Source organism: Bos grunniens, chromosome 8 (assembly GCF_055505025.1).
Source record: "Bos grunniens cultivar Pamir isolate PY7600 chromosome 8, Bosgru_T2T1.0, whole genome shotgun sequence".
NCBI classification, from domain to species: Eukaryota; Metazoa; Chordata; class Mammalia; order Artiodactyla; family Bovidae; genus Bos; species Bos grunniens.
In genome coordinates, this window is record NC_141172.1 from 62,759,815 (window position 1) to 62,779,161 (window position 19,347).

Genomic DNA, 19,347 nt, shown 5'->3' on the forward strand with positions numbered 1-19,347 from the left:
AACATAGTTTTGGAAGTCCTAGTCATGACTGAGCGACTTCACTTTCACTTTTCACTTTCACGCATTGGAGAAGGAAATGGCAACCCACTCCAGTGTTATTGCCTGGAGAATCCCAGGGACGGGGGAGCCTGATGGGCTTCCGTCTATGGGGTCGCACAGAGTCGGACACGACTGAAGTGACTTAGCAGCAGCAGTCATGGCAAACAGACAAGAAAAAGAAAGAAAAGGAATCCAAATTGGCAAAGTAAAATTGTCACAGTTTGCAGAAGACAAGACACTATACATAGAAAATCCTAAAGATGCTATCAGAAAACTATTAGAGTTCTATAAATTTGGTGAAGTTGCAGGTTATAAAATTAATACACAGAAATCTCTTGCATTCCTACACAATAACAATGAAAGATCATAAAGGGAAATTAAATAATCCCACTTACCATTACATCAAAAATAAATAAATAAAATACCCAGGAATAAACCTACCCAAGGAGGCAAAAGACCTATACTCTGAAAACTATAAGATGTTGGATGAAAGAAATTAAAGATGACACAAACAGATGGAATGATATACCATGTTCTGGGATAGGAAAAAATCAATATTATCAAAATGACCATACTCTCCAAGGCAATCTACAGATTCAGTGCAATTTGTATAAAATTATCAATGACATTTTTCACAGAAATTGAACAAAAAATTTTACATTTTGTATGGAAACACAACCCCCTCATCCCAAATAGTCAAAGCAGTCCTGAGGAAGAAAAATGGAGCTGGAGTAATCATGCTCCCTGACTTAAGACTATACTACAAAGCTATAGGAATTAAAACAGAAATATAGACCAATGGAATAGGACAGAATGCCCAGAAATAAACCCATGTGTCTACAGTCAATTAATCTATAACAAAGATGGCAAGACCACACAGTGGAGAAAAGACAGGATCTTCAATAAGTGGTAATGCAAAAACTGGACAGCTACATGTAAAAGAATGAAATTAGAACATTCTCTTAATACTATACACAAAAATATACTCAGAACAGATTAAACACCTAAATGTAAGGCTGGACATTATAAACTTAGAGGAAAACATAGGCAGAACACTCTTTGACATAAATCTCAGCAAGATCTTTTTCAGTTCACCTCCTAGAATAATGAAAATAAAAATAAACAGATAGTACCTTATTAAACTGAAAAGCTTCTGCACAGCAAATGAAACCTAAACAAACTGAAAAGAATGGAAGAAGATATTGCAAATGAACAGCCAACAGGGATTAATCTCCAAAATAAACAAACAGCTCACACAGCTATATGTCAAAAAAAAAAAACAAAAAAACACCAAACCAATAGAAAAATGGGCGTAAGATCTAAATAGATATTTCTCCAAAGAAGACATACAGATGGCCAAAATATACATGAAAAGGTGCCTCTACATCACTAATTCAGTTCAGTTCAGTCGCTCAGTCGTGTCCGACTCTTTTCGACCCCATGAATCGCAGCACGCCAGGCCTCCCTGTCCATCACCAATTCCCGGAGTTCACTCAGACTCACATCCATCGAGTCAGTGATGCCATCCAGCCATCTCATCCTCTGTCGTCCCCTTCTCCTCCTGCCCCCAATCCCTCCCAGCATCAGAGTCTTTTCCAGTGAGTCAACTTTTCACATGAGGTGGCCAAAGTACTGGAGTTTCAGCTTTAGCATCATTCCTTCCAAAGAACACCCAGGGCTGATCTCCTTCAGAATGGACTGGTTGGATCTCCTTGCAGTCCAAGGGACTCTCAAGAGTCTTCTCCAACACCACAGTTCAAAAGCATCAATTCTTCGGCACTCAGCCTTCTTCACAGTCCAACTCTCACATCCATACATGACCACAGGAAAAACCATAGCCTTGACTAGACAGACCTCTGTTGGCAAAGTAATGTCTCTGCTTTTGAATATGCTATCTAGGTTGGTCATAACTTTCCTAATTAGAGAAATGAAAATCAAAACTGCAATAAAGTATTACATCTTACCAGTCAGAATGGCCATCATCAAAAAGTCTATAAACAATAAATGCTGGAGAGGGTGTGGAGAAAAGAGAAAACTCCTACACTATTGGTGGGAAGGCAAATTGGTTAAACTTCTGTGGAATGCAGTGTAGAGGTTCCTTGAAAAATGTATATGGAAAAAAAACATCATTCTAAAAGACACACGCATTCCAGTGTTCACTGCAGCATTATTTTACAATAACCAAAACATGGAAGCAATCTAAATGTCCATGAAGAGATGACTGGAAGAAGATGTGGTACATATATGCAACGGAGTATTATTCAGCCATAAGAAAGCAAAATAATACCACTGACAGCAACACGGATGGACCTAAAGATTATCATACTAAGTGAGGTCAGTCAGACAAAGACAAACATATGATATTGTGGCAGAGCAGGATGAGCACAGTCCTTAGCAGGTAACAGCCATTGCTGTGCCTCCTTTTACTCTGCTCACTGTAACTAGGCAACAGGTCTTGTTCAGCCACTGCTCAGGCCCTGCCCACGAGCAAGCGTCAATGAGGAACCACTGGGGAAGTAATTCAGTCAAGGGTCGATGGTGTGGGGGTCATCAGGTAGAGAATGAGGTAAGAGGTAGATTCAGGCCTTCTCCTGGAGACCCTCCAGCTTACTCAGCCCTGGGCCAGTGGGTGAGCTGGAGGGCCCAGGAACAGACTGGGGACTACGTCCTTGAGGGCTCCAGAGTCCTTACTAAGGCCCTCCACTAGCCGTGGCCCAGGCCTTGTGGTAGCGGCGGACCTCTCGCCCATCCCTGTTTCTGCAACCTAACAGCAATGGCTGTCTGGGTCACAATCTGTGAGCCCTGGCCTCCCCTATTTGGGTGGCCTGAGGAGGCTGAGGGTCAGCTGGGCTGGGTACGTGGCTCCCTCAGGGATGACAGCTGGGCAGGATGTGGGAACCTGGCTCTGACGGAGCTGCCAACTGAGATCTGCCTCCTCCAAGGCTGGGACCTTGGAGGGTGGAAGTTGTGCCTTAGGTCTTTGCTTTTTCCCATCAGGACAGAGAATAACATTTATCCAGTAGAGATTTATAGGAACATTGTTACTTAACATGACTGGACCTCAAGAACAAAGGATCTGACACCAAGAAGTCTGCAACAACTAACCATGTTCATTTCTCACCTTTTGCTTTTAAAGGGACTTGATGAAAGCATTTAGTAATTAACTTTGGGGTTCTCAGGGGATGAGCCACCCATCTCCTTGTATGAATCTGTAATAAATCTTTCTCTGTTCCAAACTATGTTTAGTATTGATGGGCCTCACTGTGCATTGAGCATATGGACTTGTGATTTCAATAACAGTATAATTCATAGGTGGAATCTAATTTAAAAACATGATACAAATTAACTTATTTATAAAACAAAAACAGACTTACAGATTTTGAAAACAAATTTATGCTTACCAAAGGGGAAACATGGTGGTGGGGCCCAAATTAGGAGTTTGGGATTAACAGTACACATTACTATATATAAAATAGATAACCAACCAGACCTACTGCTGTATAGCACAGGGAACTCTACTCATTATTCTGTAATAGCTCATCTGGGAAAAGGATCTGGAAAAGAATGAATATACGTATATGCGTTACTGAATTGCTTTGCTGTATACCTGAAATACAACATTGTAAATCAACTATACTGCAACAGAATTTTTAAAACTTACTGTTAAAAATGAACCAAAGATTGAGCAAAAACGTTTACAAATCATGTATCTGATAATAGAGAATGTAACTCAAGACAAATGATCCAATTATAAAAGTCTTAAAAAATCTGAATGGCTAATAAACAATTTCTTACGACTATCAATAAAATTAATACCATAATAAACAACCACGCCACACCAGAATGACTGTAATAGTTTTTTTAAAAAAGACAATGTAAGTGTTGGTGAGGATCAGAAACTAGAATCTTAATAGACTGCATGAGTGAGTGCTCAGTTATGTCCAACTCTTTGCAATCCCATGGACCATGGCCTGCCAGTCTCCTCTATCCATGAAATTTTCCAAGCAAGAATACTGGAGTGGGTTGCCATTTCCTACTCCAGGGGATCTTCCCGTCTCAGAGACTGAACCTGTGTCTCTTGCATCTTAATATTAATACACTGACAGAACGTAAAATGGTATACAGTCCCTTTGGAAAAGTTTCATTTTTGAAGAACAGTTTCTTCAAAAGTTAAATACAGATGGATGGGATAAGGATCAGGATATGGTAAAATGATGTAAAGCTCACCTTCCCCCATCAACACATCAAAAATACATCGACATATATAAAATTTTTCATGGAAATCTACCTAGAAACTGGCAGAAGAACTACATGACCAAGGCTTAAGGAGATTCCCAAAGTAAGTGGGTAGGACAAGGAAAAAAGCACTGGGTTGGGACCAATGCTTCTGAAAGGAGTCTAAGAGGGAAAGAAAGACTGCACAGGCAGACTCTTGTTCTGAAGAGTGGGCCAGAGTCTGGGTATCTTAGGCTTGGGGTCCTACACAGAGGAGACAAGCACCCTTTGCTGATGAGAAAACCAATGCGACAGACAGAAAGGTTGGAAAAACTAGACTCTCCTCGCTAGGAGTGCAGATGCTGGCTTGCCGAAAGACAGGGCAAAGAGAGCTCTGCCCTAGTGGCTGCTGCCTCTCTGCATTCCCCAGTCTGAGCTGGGCAAAAACCCTTGCCCTACTCACTCCACACACAGCTTAGCAGAGTATCTAGAGTGACCAGGTCCTGGGAAAATACTTTATCTAGTGACACAGAGGTGGTCTGGGATGTGGTCCAGGAGGGGAGGTGGTGGCCATTGTTGTCACTTACTCAAACAGCTCCAGGAAAGCAGTGCTGACCTCCAACAGCACTGCAAGCCACTTTGTTGCAGCCACAATGCCCCAAGCCCTGGTCCCAGCCTAGTGAATGCTCTGGCTCTGCTCACTCCACAACACGACCTTGCACTAAATCTGGGAAAACCACAAAGAGCAAAAGACATGACTTTGAGCTATGACTGAGCGGTCTAAAATACCTACACAGGCAGCACTTCCAACCTCTGTAAGCACACAAATGTCACTGAGTTCACATTCCCTTCCTTTGGACCAAAAGCCCCAGTGTGGGGAGAATGGAGAACACTTAAAGGGAACAGATCCTACCTTAGTTTGACCCTCAGAGTTTCTATTTCAGCAACTTGGGAGTTGACCCATATCCCTGGCAGGGCTGCAGGAGACGTTGAGCAGAGAAGTCCCACCTCACATCCTGAGCAGGATTTAGCTCCTCCAACACTAGTCACACTCTCTCTCAAAGTGACAGTGGCCAGCAGATCCTGGCCAGGAAAGATGTGACTGGTGTCCACATCGAATCAAGACTTCACACCACTGACACTAGACACATGCTGTCTACATAGGGATATTCCCATACAAAAACACTTAGACCACAATAAATGTGTCACCTAAATTCACAGACACAGAGAAAATAGAATGAAAAGGCAGAGGAACTACTCCCAATAGAAAGAGCAAGGGAAAACCCTAGAAACAGGGATAATCAATCTACCAGACACTTGAGTATAAAAAAATTAGTAATAAAAATGCTAACTGAATTAAGAACATTTATAAAAACACAGGTCATTTTAATGAGGAACTAGAAACTACAAAGACAACCTAATCAAAAATAAGTTTTTCAGTTTCTGACATAAAAGCACTCTAGAAGCAATAAGGAGCCGACTCAATGACACAGAAGAATGCACAAGGCATTTCTAGGAAGAAAGAATAAGGGAAAATCACCCAATTATAACAGAAGATAAACAAAAAGAAAGCAACATATGAGATTTATGGGTTAATATAAAATGTGCCAACATATGCTTAACAGGAGTTCAAGAAGAAGAGAGAGAGAGAGAGAAGGGGATAAAAAACTATTTGAAGAAATTTTGACTGAAAAACTTCCCAAACCTAAAGAAGGAAACAGATATGCAGGTATAAGAAGCACAGAAGGTAACAAATAAGATGAACCCAAACAGGTCCACACCAAGACATATCATAATTAAAACGGCAAAAGTTAAAGAGAGGATTCTAAAGGCAGCAAGGGATAAACAGAGGGTTAATTACAAGGGAACCTCCATAAGGCTATCAGCTGATTTCTCTGCAGAAATTTACAGGTCGCAAGGGGGTGGTAGATACATTTAAACTCCTGAAAAGGAAAAACCTGCAACCTAGGATATTCTATCCAGCCGTATCATCATTTAGACTAGAAAGAAAGACAAAGAATTTATCAGACAAGCAAAAAACAAAAGAATTCAGCAATAGGACTGGGGAAACAGACTCCTGGTGGGCACAAACAAAACCTTGCGTGCACCAGGACCCAGGAGAAAGGAGCAGTGACCCCACAAGAGACTTACCCAGACTTGTCTGTGAGTGTCCAGGAGTCTCCGGTGGTGGCGTGGGTCAGTGGTGGCCGGCTGCAGGGTCAGGGCACTGGGTGCAGCAGTGCACGAACGGGACCTTTTGAAGGAGGTCGCCATTATCGTCATTACCTCCACCATAGTTTGGCATCAGGTCAGACAACAGGGAGGAAACACAGCCCCACCCATTAACAGAAAACTGGATTAAAGATTTACTGAGCACGGCCCCACCCATCAGAACAAGACCCAGTTTTCCCCTCAGTCAGTCTCTCCCATAAGGAAGCTTCCATAAACCCCTTATCCTTCTCCATCAGAGGGCAGACAAAATGAAAACCATGATCACAGAAAACTAACCAAACTGATCACATCGACCACAGCCTTGTCTAACTCAATGAAACTATGAGCCATGCCGTGTAGGGCCACCCAAGATGGCTGGGTCATGGTAGAGAGTTCTGACAAAACATGGTCCACTGGAGAAGGAAACAGCAAACCACTTCAGGATTCTTGCCTTGAGAACCCCATGAAGAGTATGAAAATGCAGAAAGATAGGGCACTGAAAGATGAACTCCCCAGGTCGGTAGGTGCCCAATATGCTACTGGACATCAGTGGAGAAATAACTCCAGAAAGAATGAAGAGACGGAGCCAAAGCAAAAACAACACCCAGTTGTGGATATGACTGGTGATGGAAGTCAAGTCCAGTGCTGTAAAGAGCAATATTGCATAGGAACCTGGAATGTTAGGTCTATGAATCGAGGCAAATTGGAAGGGGTCAAACAGGAGATGACAAGAGTGAACATCGACATTTTAGGAATCTAAAATGGATTGGAATGGGTGAATTTAACTCAGATGATCATTATATCTACCACTGTGGGCAAGAATCCCTTTGAAGAAACGCAGTATCCATCATAGTAAACAAGAGAATCTGAAATGCAGTACTTGGATGCAATCTCAAAAACAACACAATGATCTCTGTTTATTTCCAAGGCAAACCGTTCAATATCACAGTAATCCAAGTCTATGCCTCGACCACTAATGCTGAAGAAGCTGAAGTTGAATGGTTCTATGAAGACCTACAAGACCTTCTAGAACTAACACCCATAAAAGATGTCCTTTTCATCATAGGGGACTGAAATGCAAAAGTAGAAAGTCGAGAGATATCTTGACTTCAGTATTCTTACAGGCAAATATGGATAGAATATCCTAGGTTGCCAGGAGTAACAGGCAAATATGGCCTTGGAGTACAAAATGAAGCAGGGCAAAGGCTGAGTTTTGCCAAGAGAATGCACTGGTCATAGCAAACACCCTCTTCCAACAACACAAGAGAAGACTCTACACGTGGACATCACCAGATGGTCAATACAGAAAATCAGATTGATTATATTCTTTTCAGCCAAAGATGGAGAAGCTCTATACAGTCAGCAAAGACAAGACCGGGAGCTGACTGTGGTGCAGATCATGAACTCCTCATTGCAAAATTCAGACTTAAATTGAAGAAAGTAGGGAAAACCACTAGACCATTCAGGCATGACCTAAATCAAAACCCTTATGATTATACAGTGGAAATGACAAATAGATTCAAGGTATTAGATCTGATAGAGTGCCTGAAGAACTATGGATGGAGGTTCATGACATTGTACAAGAGGCAGTGATCATTCCCAAGAAAAAGAAATGCAAAAAGGCAAAATGGTTGTCTGAGGAGGCCTTACAAATAGCTAAGAAAAGAATAGAAGCAAAAGGCAAAGGAGAAAAGGAAAGATATACCCATTTGAATGCAGAGTTCAAATAGCAAGGAGAGATAAGAAAGCCTTTGTAAATGATCAATGCAAAGAAATAGAGGAAAACAACAGAATGCGAAAGACTAGAGATCTCTTCAAGAAAATTAGATACACCAAGGGAATATTTCATGCAAAAATGGGCACAATAAAGGAAAGAAATGGTATGGACTTAACAGAAGCAGAAGATATTAAGAAGAGGTGGCAAAAATACACAGAAGAACTATACAAAAAAAGATCTTCATGATCCAGATAACCACAATGGTGTGATCACTCACCTAGAGCCAAACATCCTGGAATGCAAGTCAAGCAGGCATTAGGAAGCATCACTATGAACAAAGCTAGTGAAGGTGATGGACTTCCAGTTGAGCTATTTCAAATCCTGAAAGATGATGCTGTGAAAGTGCTGCACTCAATATGCCAGCACATTTGGAAAACTCAGCAGTGGCCACAGGATTGGAAAAGGTCAGTTTTCATTCCAATCCCAAATAAAGGCAATGCCAAAGAACATTCAAGCTATCACACAACTGCACGCATCTCACACACTAGCAAGTAATGCTCAAAATTCTCCAAGATAGGCTTCAACAGTATGTGAAGCATGAACTTCAAGATGTTCAAGCTGGATTTAGGAAAGGCAGAGGAACCAGAGATCAAATTACCAATATCCGTTGGATCAATGAAAAAGCAAGAGAGTTCCAGAGAAACATCTACTTCTGCTTTATTGACTATGCCAAAGCCTTTGACTGTGTGAATCACAATAAACAGTGGAAAATCCTTAAAGAGATGGGAAAACCAGACCATCTGACCTTCCTCCTGAGAAATCTGTATGCAGGTCAAGAAGCAACAGTTAGAACTGGACATGGAACAACAGACTGGTTCCAATTGTCACCCTGCTTATTTAACTTCTATGCAGAGTACATCATGTGAAATGCCAGGCTGGATGAAGCACAAACTGGAATCAAGATTTCCAGGAGAAATATCAATAAACTCAGATATGCAGATGACACTGCCCTTATGGCAGAAAGTGAAGAAGAACTAAAGAGCCTCTTAATGAAAAGTGAAAGAGGAGAGTGAAAAAGTTGGCTTAAAGCTCAACATTCAGAAAACTAAGATCATGGCATCTGGTTCCATCACTTCATTGCAAATAGATGGGGAGACAGTGGAAACAGTGACAGACTTTATTTTGGGGGGCTCCAAAATCACTGCAGATGGTGACTACAGCCATGAAATTAAAAGATGCTTGCTCCTTGGAAGATAAACTATGACCAACCTAGACAGCATATTAAAAAGCAGAGACATTACTTTGCCAACAAATGTCCATATAGTCACGGCTATGGTTTTTCATGTATGGATGTGAGAGTTGGACTATAAAGAAAGGTGAGTGCCGAAGAATTAATGCTTTTGAACTGTGGTGTTGGAGAAGACTCTTGAGAATCCCTTGTCCTGCAAGGAGATCCAACCAGTCCATCCTAAAGGCAATCAGTCCTGAATATTCACTGGAAGGACTGATGCTGAAGCTGAAGCTCCAATACTTTGGCCACCAGATATGAATAACTGACTCATTTGAAAAGACCCTGATGCTGGGAAAGATCGAAGGCGGGAAGAGAAGGCGACGACAGAGGATGATATGGCATCACTGACTCTATGGACACGGGTTTGAGTAAGCTTTGGGAGTTGGTGATGGACAGGGAAGCCTGGCGTGCTGCAGTCCATGGGGTCACAAAGAGTCGGACATGACTGAGAGACTGAACTGAACTGAAACATACCCTAAAAGAAATCCTGAAGGAAATTCTCTAAATGGAAAAGCAAAAGCCTTTAGAAAAGGAAAAATCCCTTTCCTTTTAAGGAAAGTAAGAAAGGTCAATATATAGTAGGGATTAAAGATCACTTGAATAGCTAGTACACTGATTGAAAAACAAACAAAAAAATTGAAAAAGCAACTATAACTACAATAAAGGGGTACATGTGAAGATGTAAAATATGACATTGAAGACAATGTTGGGGAGGGAAGTAGAAAATGTAGACCTTTTAGAATGTGTTTGAACTTAAATGACTATCAGTTTGAAGCAGACAGATATAATTATGGGTCAAAATATACAAATCCCATGTTGACCACAAAATCTAAAACCTACAAGAGATGCAAAAAAGCCAAAAAGAAAAGAACTCAAACATATTACAAAAGAAAATCAAACCACAATGGGGAAAAAGAACAACAGGACAACTGGAAAACAAGAAATAAAATGGCAATAAGTATATCTCTATAATTTAAGTGCCAATGGACTAAATGCTCAATCAAAAAACATAGGATTGGATTAAAGAAAAGATCCATCAATATGCTGTCTGCAAGAGACTCAATTCAGGGTGGAAGATATACACAGGTTAAAAGTGAGACAATGGAAAAAGATATCCAGACAAATGGAAACAGTAAGAAAGCTGAGATAACAATATTCATATCAGACCAAATAGACTTTAAAACAAAGGCTACAGAAAAGAAAAAGGGCATTATATAATGATAAAAGGATTAATACAAGAAGAGGATATTAAACTTGCTAATATACATGCAATCAATACAAGAGAACCTAAACATGTAAAACAAATGCTAACAGACATAAAGGGAGAAATGAATACAGTAAGAGTAGGAGACCTTAACAGCTCACCGACATCAATGGACAGACCATCCAGATAAAAAGCAATAAGGCAACAGAGATTCTAAATGACATAATAGACTGGTTGGACTTAATTGATATCTACAGGATACCATATCTAAAAAAAAAGAAAACATATTCTTTTCAAGAGTGCATGAAACATTCTCCAGGATCAATCATACATGAGGTCACAAAACAAACCTCAACAAATTTAAGAGGGTAGTAATTATATCATCTTTTCCAATCACAATGGCAAGAAACTAGAAATCAACTGAAAGACAAGAAAAGAACAAACGTGGAGAATAAACAACATAGTGTTAAGAAAAACCCCAATGGTTCAACAATAAAATCAAAAAGGAAATCAGAAAATACCTTAAGACGAAAATGAAAACACAGCTTTTCAAAATCTATGGGATGCAGCAAACGCAATTCTGAGAGGGAAGTTCATACTTCCCTTTTTCTCAAGAAAAAAGAAAATTCTCAAACAACCTAACTTTCCACCTAAAAGAACTAGAAAGGGAACAAAGGCCAAAGTCAACAGAAGAGAGAAAATAAAATGAGATAAAAAAATAGAGAAGATGAAACTAAGAACCAGTTTCAAGAGCTAAAGTTTTTTTTAAAAGAAACAAAACTGATAAACCTTTTGCCAGACTCACCAAGAAGAGAGAAGATTCACATGAAATAATAAAGAGGAGAAGTATCAATGCCATAGAAATTTAAAAAAATCATTAAGTAAATGTTATATTTACTTAATCATTAAGTAAATATTATGATATTTACAGTTATATGCCAACAAAGACAATATAGACAACCTAGAAGAAATGGACAAATTTCTAGAGACAAACAGCCTGCCAAGACTGAGCCAAGAAGCAACAGGTAATTTGACTAATTATCGAACAGACTAATAATCACTGGGAGTGAAACAGAATCCATAATAATAACAACAATAAAACAATGCAAAACTCCCTACAAACAAAAGTCCAGGACTGGACTGCTTCACTGGGGAATTCTACCAAACACATGGAGAACTTCAGTTCAGTTGCTCAGTCGTGTCCGACTCTTCGCGACCCCATGAATCACAGCATGCTAGGCCTCCCTGCCCATCACCAACTCCCGGAGTTTACTAAAACTCATGTCCATCGAGTCGGTGATGCCATCAAGCCATCTCATCCTCTGTCGTCCCCTTCTCCTCCTGCCCCCAATCCCTCCCCGCATCAGGGTCTTTTCCAATGAGTCAACTCTTCGCATGAGGTGACCAAAGTATTGGAGTTTCAGCTTTAGTATCAGTCCTTCCAATGAACACCCAGGACTAATCTCCTTTAGAATGGACTGGTTGGATCTCCCTGCAGTCCAGGGGACTCTCAAGAGTCTTCTCCAACACCACAGTTCAAAAGCATCAATTCTTCAGCGCTCAGCCTTCTTCACAGTCCAACTCTCACATCCATACATGACCTCTGGAAAAACTGTAGCCTTGACTAGATGAACCTTTGTTGGCAAAGTAATGTCTCTGCTTTTCAATATGCTATCTAGGTTGGTCATAACTTTTCTTCCAAGGAGTAAGCGTCTTTTAATTTCATGGCTGCAATCACCATCTGCGGTGATTTTGGAGCCCAGAAAAATAAAGTCTGACACTGTTTCCACTGTTTCCCCATCTATTTCCCATGAAGTGATGGGACCGGATGCTATGATCTTCATTTTCTGAATGTTGAGCTTTAAGCCAACTTTTTCACTTTCCTCTTTCACTTTCATCAAGAGGCTTTTGACTTCCTCTTCACTTAACTGCTATAAGGGTGGTGTCATCTGCATATCTGAGGTTATTGATATTTCTCCCAGCAATTTTGATTTCAGCTTGTGCTTCTTCCAGCCCAGTGTTTCTCATGATGTACTCTGCATATAAGGTAAATAAGCAGGGTGACAATATATAGCCCTGACGTACTCCTTTTCCTATTTGGAAGCAGTCTGTTGATCCATGTCCAGTTCGAACTGTTGCTTCCTGACCTGCATATAGATTTCTCAAGAGGCAGGTCAGGTGGCCTGGTATTCCCATCTCTTTCAGAATTTTCCACAGTTTATTGTGATCCACACAGTCAAAGGCTTTGGCATAGTCAATAAAGCAGAAATAGATGTTTTTCTGGAACTCTCTTGCTTTTCCCACGATCCAGCGGATGTTGGCAATTTGATCTCTGGTTCCTCTGCCTTTTCTAAAACCAGCTTAAACATCTGGAAATTCACGGTTCACATATTGCTAAAGCCTGGCTTGGAGAATTTTGAGCATTACTTTACTAGTGTGTGACATCTATCCTTCTCAAACTATTTAAAAAAAAACTGAGAAGGAGAGAATACTCCCAAAATCATTATATAAGGACACTTTTATCCTGATACCCAAACCAAACACAGTACAAGAAAAACTTACAGGCCAGTATCCTTGATGAATATAGATGCAAAAAATCCTCAAAATATTAGCAAATTGACTTCAACAATACATAAAAAGAATCGTTCACCATGATCAAGTTGGATTTATTTCAAGGTCACAAGGATGGTTCAACAATCATAAAAACAAAAAGATCAGTTTTATACCACATAAAGAAAAGGATAAAAATCATATGATCATCTCAATAGATGCAGAAAAAGCATTTGACAAAATTCTACATCCATTCATGATAAAAATTCTCAAAGTGGGTATAGAGGGGACATCACCATAATAATCAGTTTATGACAAATCCATATCAATATAATACTCAACAGTGAAAAGCAAAAGCCTTCCCGCTAAATTCAGGAACAGGAAAGGATGTCCACTCACTACTTCTTTTGTGTGTGTGCAATTACAATAAAAAAATTAATTTATTTTTAAGATAAATTTATTTTATTTACCTACAATATTGTGATGCCTTTTTGCCATACATCAACATGAATTGGTCATAGGTATACATGTATTCCCCCATCCTGAACCCTTTCTCCCACCTTCCTCTCAAACAGGACTCACTCACATCCCAAACAGGGCTCACTACTTCTATTTAACCTAGTACTGGAAGTCCTAGCATAGCAATCAGGTGAGAAAAAACAAAAAACCAGACCCAGACAGGAAGGGAAGAGGTAAAACTGTCACTAGTTTGCAGATGATATAATACTTTACATAAAGATCCTTAAAGTCTCTACCAAAACTATTAGGATAAATGAATTCAGCCAGGTTTCAGGATATATGGTTAATATACAGAAATCCGTTGCATATCCATACACTAATAATAGGAGAAAGTAAAACAATCCTGTTTAAAATTGCATTAAAAAAAAAGAAATAAGCTAAAGAGGTGAAAGATGCATACTATGAAAATTATAAAACACTGACAGAGAAAACTGAGGATGATTCAAATAAATGGAAAGATAGCCCACGCATTTGTCAGAATGGCTATCATCAAAATGTCTGCAAATAGCAAATGCTGGAAAGGATGTGTAGAGGGGAACCTGGTCCCTGCTGTTAAATTTTTTGAAGGTAAATTCAACAAGTTGAGACATATGCATTCCTAAAGCCCCTTCCACCTTTTGCACTTTCCTGTCAGGGATGTTCTGACCAATAAAAGTCATATTAACCATCTTCAAATTCTCTCGCGCCTCAGGGACTGCATCTGTATATGCCTATAGGCTTACTAGAAATTTTGAATGATCCTCATTTGGTTTCTGTATTCCCTCCTGTGCTTTATTAAGGTGTCTTTGTTTTGGCCCCATCTTCACAACCATGCAACAACACAGCCTCGACAATGTCCAAGTTTGGGCCTGTCCCCAGCATCATATCCCAAACAGGACCCACTGTGGGTTCAGCTGTGCTTGTAGCAGCCTGTATCTAGTTACCAGGGGCTTCTGAATGAAGCCCATCTGCCTCCTCCCAGGCTTTATCCAGCACTTTCTGCGTTCTGAAGTGAGGAGGGTGGTTAACAAATTTTGAACATCGGCCTAGGTTGGGTAATAGGTTGCAAAAAATCAATGAAACAAATGTCCAACTCTTTGGGTCATCTCTATACGTTGGCATATTGTTCTTCCAGTTAAATACATCTGAAGGTGGAAAAGGAAAATGGACCAAGATCAACCCCGCCAGTTGCCCAGTTTCAGCATTCACATCCCTCATTGTAGACTTGCCTTAAGGGATTTTGCCCCACTTGAGTTTGAGAAGCTTCCTGGCCAAATGAAGTACCCTGGCAGGTATGAGAGGGGAAGATCAGCCCTATTTCCTATTTCTCTACCCACAGACACCAGCAGGGACTAGAGGGGGATTGAGGAGAGCCTGAGGCAGCAGCAGCACCAGAGTGTGGGGCTGGGGAAGGAGCCGTCCAAGTATTAGAATTAATAGCAAGCCCTCCTTCTTTTCTTTAGAATCAAGTGAAATAATAGGTTTCTTTTCCTGCTCTTCCTGTTGGGCCATAATCTTGCATTGTCTTTGCGCAGGTTTATTCTGACACAATAACATAAGACTGTATAAAAGATATTTTATCTTGTTTTCCTTCCCATTTACAAAATAAATCAAGTTGTGAGATTTTATTGTAATTTATGGATCCATTTTCAGGCCATTTTGCTCTGGAGTCTAAAGGATATTGTGGTTATACAGTGTTACAAAAAATACCACCTCTTTCTTTCTCTTCCATGGATTCATAACCCAGAGTCACCTAACTCCGAAGAATGCAGGGTAGAGGGCTGTGAGAGGGAACTGAACCAACATTTCCCATTTAGGAAGGGGTTCTGCTTCCGGGTGGTTATAGCAACGAAATCTCTCTACAGGTCCTCTCCGCTTGGTGCTTCTTGGGCACCAAGCAGCTCAATCCCTAACAGCCAATTCTTAACAATTAACTCAGACCGACCTAGACAAACATAGGCAAACAAGAGCAGAACAAACAAGACCAAAACAAAACAAAAACAAAAAACCCCCAAACAAGAAAAACAGTCCTGGGCCTTTAATTCAGGTACCTCAGTCAGCAGCTGTAGCCTTCTGTATTGACTGCCCACATCCCACCAGGTAGGCCTTCAACCCAGGATTCAATCAAGATCACACAAAAAACCTGTGCACAGGTGTGTTTCTTTAATGAGGTTACTCACCCCCAAACACATCTTCCAAACCCAACCCCCCCAAAACCATTTTTTCACTGCCAAACAAAACTTAGGCGCCGAAGGCCAGGGGCATCTCACCTGGGAATTCCAAAGGACAGTCCCTGGTACTAATGCATCAAGCCGTTGCCTGGACTCACGCACAGGCTCTTAGTACCGCGAGGGGCCGATAAACCGCGGGCAAAAGCTCCGTTTCGACTTAGCTCCTGGCTGGCTCATCTTGCCGGACAAGCAGGACCCCAAAATCCTGAGACAACGAGGCTTGCAGCGAAGAGAGGGCTTATTTCATAGGCAGCCAAGCAAGGAGGTCGGACGACACATCTCAAATTTGTCCTCCCAAAGGCAAGAGGCTGGGAAACTGGAGGTATAACTAAAGAAGAAACAGCGGGGGCGGCAGGCGGTGTGAGAGGCCGAGGCTCGGGAGCAGTAGTGCTATTCGGCGCAGGCAGGCCGAACTACGTAAGCCTCTGCGTGGTCAAAACGTCACGCTCGCTCATGCTCAGTGGAAAGGCTGATGGGCCTATCCGGTTTAAACTGGCTTAGCTTTAACCAGACACAGCTGACTACAAGCTCCTAGAAAGTAACTCAGGCAAACATCTTATTTTTGGACCACTTGCCACGTGGAAAACATGCAGGTCTTTAAATGACCTTGATTAGAGAAGGCAGATAAAATGGATTTAACTCACAGTTTCAGTCATCTGCCTTTACTTGCTAAATCTGGCACCCTAATTCAAGAAAAATGAAAACATCCACACAAAGAATCCTAGGTGAATGTTCATAGCAGCACTGTTCATCATAGCCAAAGACAGAAGCAATCAGAATGTCTACCACTGTTATATGTATTCAGTGGGTTACTATTTAGTGATCAAAAGGGATGGACCACTGGTACATGATGCAACGTGAATGGACCTCAACACCATCATGGCTAGTGAAATAAGCATGACCAAAAGACTGCAGATGGGCACCAGAGGACTTTTTGCAATGATAGGAATGTTCTAAAACTGGATTTGGGTGATGAATTCACTATTTTATAAATTCAGTAAATTTTATATTAAATTTCATTAAATTTAATTTCATTAAAATTCAGTTGTGTAAATTCAGTAAATTCAGTAAATTTCATATTAAATTTCATTAAATTTAATTTCATTAAAATTCTGTTGTATAAATTCAGTAATATTCATTAATTATACACGTATAGTGGGTAATACACATATACTATGTAAATTATACCTCAATAAATCTATTTTTATTGAGGCTTCCCTGGTGGCTCAGTCGGTAAAGAATCCGCCTGCAAAAGAAGGAGACCTGGGTTCCATCCCTGGTTTGGGAAGATCCCCTGGAGGAGGGCATGGCAACCCACTCCAGTATTCTTGCCTGGAGAATCCCCGTGGATAGAGGAGCCTGGCATGCTACAGTCCATGGGCTCGAAAATAGTGGGAGACGACTAAGCACAAATCTATTTAAAAAAAAAAAACTCTCCTGCCATTCTTACCCCCAGCATACTTTATGTGCCAGTCCTATGGAGTCACCCTTGTGTTTGCCAGAACACCCTGCTTTTTGCCTCTTTGCTCAGGCTCTGCTGGGACCACAGATGCCCCTTCCTCTGCCTTAGCAATTGATCATCCCCAACGCCCAGCTCAAATGTCATTTCCTCCACGTTCAGTCATGCTGCCTGCTAGCAGGTCACTGATCTCGGCAGTATTTCCAAGTCATTTGGTTCAACTTCTAACCGCACCTCTTTACTGATTTAACCTCCTTGGGGATATTTAGGACTCTTTCCCTCTTCACATTGAAGCAAGAAGATGGTGTTCACACTTTTCCAAGTACCTTACATGAGAACTAACAAAATAGACTGCAGGATTATTTGGATGCTAACTCCCTGGTGACTCAGATGGTAAACAATCTGCCTGCAATTCAGGAGACCCGGGTTTGATCCCCGGGTTGGGAAGATCCCCTTTAGAAGGGAATGGCTACCCACTTCAGCATTCTTGCCTGGAGAAATCCATGTACAGAGGAGCCTGGCGGGCTACAGTCCATGGGGTCACAGAGACTGGACACTGAATGACTAACACTTTCCCTTTTCACTTTCAACTCTGCTGGAACCTTGTCTTCTCAGGGAGCCTGCCCTAAGTTTGATGTGTCCTGTCAGAAGCACAGCACCCTTTCTAGGAGGGTCTTCTTTATGTTCCCACCACACTGTTTATGAAGCTGTCATACGTACACATGCTGCCCTTTAAGCTCTTGTATAAATTTTGTGTCCTTGAGTGGTTCCAAGGCATATCTCTGCCAACTAGATAGGAATACCTCAAGAATGAGGACCGTGTCTCGTTCATTTCCATGAACCTCTTGCATAGCCCAGAGCAGAGCAAACCCCAAGAAGAATTTGTTGAATGAATGATCATCTAGTTAAGGGAATCCTAAAAGAATATAATTGATCTGATGGAATCCACCCAATAAGCTGGATATTTATATTATAAAAGCAAAGTCCTTCATCCTGGGGAGTCCCCAGATGAAGGCTGTGCCAGCTTTTTAAAAAGGCATTCCAGCCCCCCCACCAGGACCTCTCAGGTGTTCTTAGAGAAGACCTTTCTTATTTTCCTTATTCACCACCCCATCCATCTCCGGATGGCTTCTCTCTTGCTATTCTGTTCACCAATTCCATCAACTACTTTCATTACCCTTTTATTACTTTCTCTTTTTCTCATACTTGATGTCATTAAAACAAAACAAAACAAAAAAGTGGGCTCTCCTTAGAATCCAGCACTGTTAGTAAGATGGAAGTTTGGTTTTAAATTTTAAATTATTTAAAGTGAAGAGTATTTTTACATGCTCAATAAATATTTATTAGTGTTTATTTATAATATAAATAAATATTTACTGAGCCTGGACCATATAAAACAAACTGTACCTATCAGTCACCTTCCATTTCTTTTCTTGTATTGCCCTTCCAAATTAAAAAGCAACCAGAATTCTTATTTACAGAATTCCCGATCCCAGTCCAGCTTATGAGTTTAGCGAACCAGATGATTTTGGAAACCTTTCCAGCTCTAATATTTTGTGATTCTAATATACGTTTTTACCTTGTTTCTTTTTTAAACCAATAAGTGAATGCAATCTGCTTTGATCTTACTGGGGGTGTTAATATTTTCAACCCAAAAAGGAACAGGAATTTGGTTCATTAGACTGTAGAACCTGGATTTTTAAGGTGTGGGTAAGCGTGATAAATACAGGTTGGATTGGGTTTGGCAGGATGGCTCCCCAGATATAGTTTGATTTCTCTTAGACTCTTTGATGCTTTGGCTGTGCATCAAAGTCCTCCTGTAAGTCAGGCTGAGGATCTGTGACTCAGGGAGTGAGGGGACTTGCCTAGTATGTGGCATATAATAGAACCCTGATAAGTATTTGTTGGACGCCTGCTTGCCTGCCAAGACCA

The 19,347-nt window shown here is 40.8% G+C and overlaps 1 long non-coding RNA gene across 1 annotated transcript; it reads right to left on the bottom strand.

The window, feature by feature from the left end:
* Positions 1-3,414: 3,414 nt before the first annotated feature.
* Positions 3,415-16,345, bottom strand: LOC147367236 (uncharacterized). The gene is made up of 3 exons (XR_015169958.1): positions 15,996-16,345; positions 6,406-6,508; positions 3,415-3,593 (listed from the first exon to the last, which is right to left on the bottom strand). It is a non-coding gene; the product is annotated as an uncharacterized LOC147367236 (long non-coding RNA).
* Between the last annotated feature and the right edge of the window lie 3,002 nt (positions 16,346-19,347).